We start from the raw sequence: 6,235 nt of genomic DNA on the forward strand, positions 1-6,235 counted from the left end.
GCAAAGCAAAGCAGAGCAAAGCAAAGCTAAACAAAGAAAAACATGGCCTGATAAAGCAAACGAAAGCAAGGCCAGGGAAGGCAAAGCAGAGCTAAGGAAAGTAGCAAAAGGGAAAGCAAAGCGTAAGCAGGAAAGACAAAGCAAACAAATGAAAGCAAAGCAGTTTGAGGCAAGGCAAAACACAGCATGGGTAGGAAAGGCCGAGCAGTGCCAGGTCTATAAACCAAAGCTAAACCAAGGAAAGCATGGCCTGATAAAGCAACCGGAAGCATGGCCAGGGAAGGGAAAGCTGAGCAAGTCAAAGCAGAGCAAAGGAAAGTAGCACAAGGAAATGCAAAGTATTTCCAGGAGAGAAAGAGCAAAACACTCTGAGGCAAAGCAGGGGCAAGAACAGCAGAGGAAAGGAGGGATGGGAAAGCAAAACTGTGCCAGGAAGAGCAAAGCAAAGCGGAGCAAGGCAAAACAAAGAGAAGCAAAGCAAACGTAGCGAGCTGGCGGCTAGCCCAGTAAAACCAGTGGGACTGTCTCCAAAAGAATCCTAGCACAGCACAGGACAGCAGAGCAATGCGGATAAAAGCTGAGCAAGGCAGAGTAAAACCCTGCTAAGAAAAAGACCTAGCGGCATAAAGAAAAGCAGTAACAACCAAGGTCTGGAAAAGCAAAGCACGGCCTGTAAAAACACATCAGATAGGTCCAAAATGAAACCAAAAGAATGCAATGAACATTTAAAGAAAAAAAAAAATAATAATAATAATTAAAAAAAAAATAGATGCAAAGCATGTCCAGAAAAGGCAAAACATAGCAAGGCAAAGCAGAGCAGAGAGAAGCTAAACAAAGGCAAGCATGGCCCCATAAAGCAAAACAAAGCAAGGTCGGGGAAGGCAAAGCAGAGCTAAGGAAAGTAGCACAATGAAAAATAAACCATAACGAGGGAAGAAAAAACAAAGCAGTCTGACGCAAATCCAAGCAAAGCCACGGCAAGAACAGCAGAGGAAAGGAGGGATGGGAAAGCAAAACTGTGCCAGGAAGAGCAAAGCAAAGCGGAGCAAGGACAAAACAAAGAGAAGCAAAGCGAACGTAGCGAGCTGGCGGCCAGCCCTCCTTTGGGTTCCAAGTGTCTGTGGGGGGGAGACCGGAGGGCTCCATGTTGTGTACAGGTGGCAGCCAGACTTGGACAGTGGCTGTACCCTGATCGCCCGCTCCTCAGCCTTCTTCACAGCTCCTAGTCCACTGTGACACCCGGCAAGGGCCATGTCTTGCTTTAGCTGGTTTTATATCTATATACATTTTTTTGTTGTTTGTTGTGGATTTCTACCACCGTAGTTGTGGGAATCACGTAGTTACTTATTCTCGTTGAAATTCTCACTGAACACTATCACCACACGAGTAGCAGTTAGGGGTCCCCTGACGGCTCGCCGCATGGCTGGGGACACAGAATGGAGCATGTCGGCTGGCCAGGCCTGCTGCACCCAGCCTCCAGTTCCGAGGGGACAGTCGCTGGACTGCGGGGAGGCCAAGTTCTGTGTCTGATGGTTTATGCGTTCATAAATTTACCAATCGACTCGGCAGCAAAATCAGTGAGACAGTCCCCAAAGGAAGCCTAGCACAGCACAGGAGAGCAGAGCAATGCGGATGAAAGCTGAGCAAGACAAAGCAAAGCCCTGCTAGGGAAAAGACCTAGCGGCATAGGGAAAAGCAATGACATCCAGCGCCTGGAAAAGCAAAGCACGGCCAGAGAAAACACAAGAAAAAGATATAAAAGGAAAACAGAAAGCATGGAATTGAACATCAGATAAAAAAAAAAAAAAAAAAATGCAAAGCATGACCAGGAAAGGCATAGCAAAGCAGAACAAAGTAGAGGAAAGCAAAGCTAAACAAAGGAAAGCATGGCCCTATTGAAAAAAAAAAAAAAAAAAAAAAAGCAAGGCCAGGGAGGGCAAAGCTGAGCAAAGGAAAGTAGCACCAGGAAAAGCAAAGCATAACCAGGAAAGAGAAAGAAGTGAAAATAAATAAATAAATAAATAAATAACGAACAAAAACAAACAAACAAACAAAACAAAAAAAACAGCAATAAAAACCACAACAAAGCGAAAAAGTTGGAGGTAAGGCAAATCAGAGCTGGGTTAAGAGAAGCTAAGCAGAGCAGAGAAGGAAAAGCAAAGCAATGCCAGGAATACAAAGCAAGGCAAAGCAAAGCATGGCCAGGCAAGGCAAAGCAGAACAAAAGAAAGTAGCAAAAGGAACAGCAAAGCAGTGCCAGGAACACAAAGTAAAGCAAAACAAAGGCAAGCATGGCCTGAAAATAGAAGTGAGAGCAGGAGCAGGTGAGGCAAAAGAGAGCAAGGCAAAGGTAAAAAAAGGAAAGCATGGCCCCATAAAGCAAAACAAAGCACGGCCAGGGAAGGCAAAGCTGAGCAAGTCAAAGCAGAGCAAAGGAATGTAGCACAAGGAAAAGCAAAACATTTTCAGGAAAGAAAAAGCAAAGCAATCTGAGGCAAAGCCGGGGCAAGAACAGCAGAGGAAAGGAGGTATGGGAAAGCAAAACTGTGCCAGGAAGAGCAAAGCAAAGCAGAGCAAGGCAATACAAAGAGAAGCAAAGCGAACGTAGCGAGCTGGCGGCCAGCCCTCCTTTGGATTCCAGGTGGCTGTGGGGGGGAGACCGGAGGGCCTCCATTTTGTGTACAGGTGGCAGCCAGACTTGGACAGTGGCTGTACCCTGATCGCCCTCTCCCCAGCCTCCTTCACAGCTCCTAGTCCACCGTGACGTTTTATATATCTCTATCTGTTTTGTTGTTGTTGTTGTTGTTGTTGTTGTTGTTGTTGTTGTTGTTGTTGTTGTTGTGGATTTCTTCCACCGTAGTTGTGGGAATCATGTAGTTACTTACTGTCGTCGAGAACCTCAGACACACAACTAGCAGTGGGGCCCACCTGGCAGCTCGCCGCATGGCTGGGGACAAAGAATGGACCATGTCGGCTGGCCAGGCCTGCTGCCCACACGTGCCAGTTCCGAGTGGACAGTCACTGGACTGCGGGGAGGCCAAGTTCTGTTTCCGATGGTTTATGTGTTCATAAATTTACCAACCGACTCGGCAGCAAAATCAGTGAGACAGTCTCCAAAGGAAGCCTAGCACAGCACAGGAGAGGAAGGCAATGCGGATGAAAGCTGAGCAAGAAAATGAAAAGCCCTGCTAGGCATAGGGAAAAACAGTGACCACCAGTGCCTGGAAAAGCAAAGCACGGCCTGTAAAAACACATCAGATAGGTCCAAAACGAAAACAAATCATGCAAGGAACATGAAATAAATAAATAAATAATTTCTTTATTTAAGTAATTAATTAAAAAAAAAGAAAAACGAATAAAAGATGAAAGGCAAAGCAAAGCAGAGCAAAGCAAAGCTAAACAAAGGAAAACATGGCCTGATAAAGCAAACGAAAGGAAGGCCAGGGAAGGCAAAGCAGAGCTAAGGAAAGTAGCACCAGGTAAAGCAAAGCAGTGCCAGGAAAGAGAAAGAAGTGAAAATAAATAAAAAAAAAAAGAAAAAATGAACAAACAAGCAAACAAACAAAAAAACACCTTTAAAATAAACACAACAAAGCGAAAAAGTTGGAGGTGAGGCAAATCAGAGCTGGGTTAAGAGAAGCTAAGCAGAGCAGAGAAGGAAAAGCAAAGCAATGCCAGGAATACAAAGCAAGGCAAAGGAAAGCATGGCCAGGCAAGGCAAAGCAGAACAAAAGAAAGTAGCAAAAGGAACAGCAAAGCAGTGCCAGGAATACAAAGTAAAGCAAAACAAAGGCAAGCATGGCCTGAAAATGGAAAGGAGAGCAGGAGCAGGTGAGGCAAAAGAGAGCAAGGCAAAGGTAAAAAAAGGAAAGCATGGCCCCATAAAGCAAAACAAAGCACGGCCAGGGAAGGCAAAGCTGAGCAAAGGAAAGTAGCACCAGGAAAAGCAAAGCAGTGCCAGGAAAGAGAAAGAAGTGGAAATAAATAAATAAATAAATAATGAACAAAAAAAAAAAAAAAAAAAAAAAAAAAAAAAACAGAAATATAAACCACAACAAAGCGAAAAAGTTCGAGGTAAGGCAAATCAGAGCTGGGTTAAGAGAAGCTAAGCAGAGCAGAGAAGGAAAAGCAAAGCAATGCCAGAAATATAAAGCAAAGCAAAGCAAAACAAAGGTAAGCATGTCCTGAAAATAGAAGTGAGAGCAGGAGCAGGTGAGGCAAAAGAGAGCAAGGCAAAGGTAAAAAAAGGAAAGCATGGCCCCATAAAGCAAAACAAAGCACGGCCAGGGAAGGCAAAGCTGAGCAAAGGAAAGTAGCACCAGGAAAAGCAAAGCATAACCAGGGAAGACAAAGCAAACAAAGCAAAGCAAAGCAGTTTGAGGCAAGGCAAAGCACAGCAGGGGTAGGAAAAGGAAAGCAGTGCCAGGTCTATAACCCAAAGCTAAACCAAGGAAAGCATGGCCAGGGAAGGGAAAGCCGAGCAAGTCAAAGCAGAGCAAGGGAACGTAGCACAAGGAAAAGCAAAGCATTTTCAGGAAAGAAAAAGCAAAGCAATCTGAGGCAAAGCCTGGGCAAGAACAGCAGAGGAAAGGAGGTATGGGAAAGCAAAACTGTGCCAGGAAGAGCAAAGCAAAGCGGAGCAAGGCAAAACAAAGGGAAGCAAAGCGAACGTAGCGAGCTGGCGGCCAGCCCTCCTTTGGGTTCCAAGTGTCTGTGGGGGGCAGACCGGAGGGCCCTCATGTTGTGTGCAGGTGGCAGCCAGACTTGGACAGTGGCTGTACCCTGATCGCCCTCTCCCCAGCCTCCTTCACATCTCCTGGTGCACCGTGACGGTGGGCAAGAACCATGTCTTGCCTTAGCTGGTTGTTGTTGTTGTTGTTGTGGATTTCTTCCACCGTAGTTGTGGGAATCATGTCGTTACTTACTGTCTTTAAGAACCTCAGACACACAACGAGCAGTGGGACCCACCTGGCAGCTCGCCGCATGGCTGGGGACAAAGAATGGACCATGTCGGCTGGCCAGGCCTGCTGCCCACACGCGCCAGTTCTGAGGGGACAGTGGCTGGGCTGCGGGGAGGCCAAGTTCTGTGTCTGACGGTTTATGCGTTCATAAATTTACCAATCGACTCAGCAGCAAAATCATCGAGACAGTCTCCAAAGGAAGCCTAGCACAGCACAGGAGAGCAGAGCAATGCGGATGAAAGCTGAGCAAGACAAAGCAGAGCCCTGCTAGGGAAACGACGGCGGGGTTGGTTCCCGGCCGGCAGGTGTTCCCCGGCTCGGGGGGGCCGCGGGCGCCTTGTACAAGTGCTGCGGACAGCAGCCGCCAGGTCTACCCGGCCGCGGTCGCCATGTTTGTTTTGCCGGTTGGCGACCTGTAGGGGTCGCTGCAGGTCCGACCGCGAGAACGGCGTTGGGGTCTGCCCGGCAGCGACGGGAGCGCGCGCGCGCGCGCGTTTGCGAAGGCGCGCGCCCGTCGGTGGGTCGAGCGGTTCCCGAGCGGTTCCGATGGCGCGGAAAGCGTCGGAAATTCCCGGAAAGGTCCGAAAAAGGCCGAAAAGGTCCGAAAAGTGCCGGAAGGGCCCGCTCGAAAAGCGAAGGAAGGCGGGCCGGCGGTGTTGGTTCCCGGCCGGCGGGTCTCCCCGTGTCCTCCTGAGGTTGCCAGGTCTACCCGCGCGAAGGAGTTTGCCGACGATCGGGCAGAGGGAACGGCGGCCAGGTCTACCGCGTCTCCGACGGGACTTAGGGGCCCGCCGTGGGGCTGGAGGTAGACTAGCAGCTCGTGCCACGGCTCGGAAGGTGTGGTAGGCGTCGCTGTTTCTCTGTGCCTCCAGTTAGGTCGAGGTAAAAGTCGGTTGCGCTCGGGTGCCTCGCCGCGGTAGCCTGGAAAAGGACGTGCGTCGTTTCTGAGGCAAGGACTTTTCTGTCCGTCTATAGGAGAGAGTGAGGACTCTGCTCCGCCAGCGGTGCCGAGCGAGCGCTTGGGGCTTGGAGAGGCGGCGCGCGAGCGAGAAGGGGGCGCGCGGCGTCGGTGGTGGCGTCGGCTCGGGCGTGGGTTGTGTGGAGCGGTAGCCGCCAGCTGTTTGCCGACCCAGCTACCCCGCCGGCGAGCGAGAAGCGGTCTCGCGCGTGCGAGTCGCCGGAGAAGCAGCAACGAGCCGCGAGCTCAGAGCTGTGGAGAGAGAGAGAGAGAGCGGCCAGAAGCCGGCGGGCGGTCCGCCGGCGCCCGAACGCGT

Source organism: Anas platyrhynchos, chromosome 17 (genome assembly GCF_047663525.1).
Source record: "Anas platyrhynchos isolate ZD024472 breed Pekin duck chromosome 17, IASCAAS_PekinDuck_T2T, whole genome shotgun sequence".
Classification (NCBI taxonomy): Eukaryota; Metazoa; Chordata; class Aves; order Anseriformes; family Anatidae; genus Anas; species Anas platyrhynchos.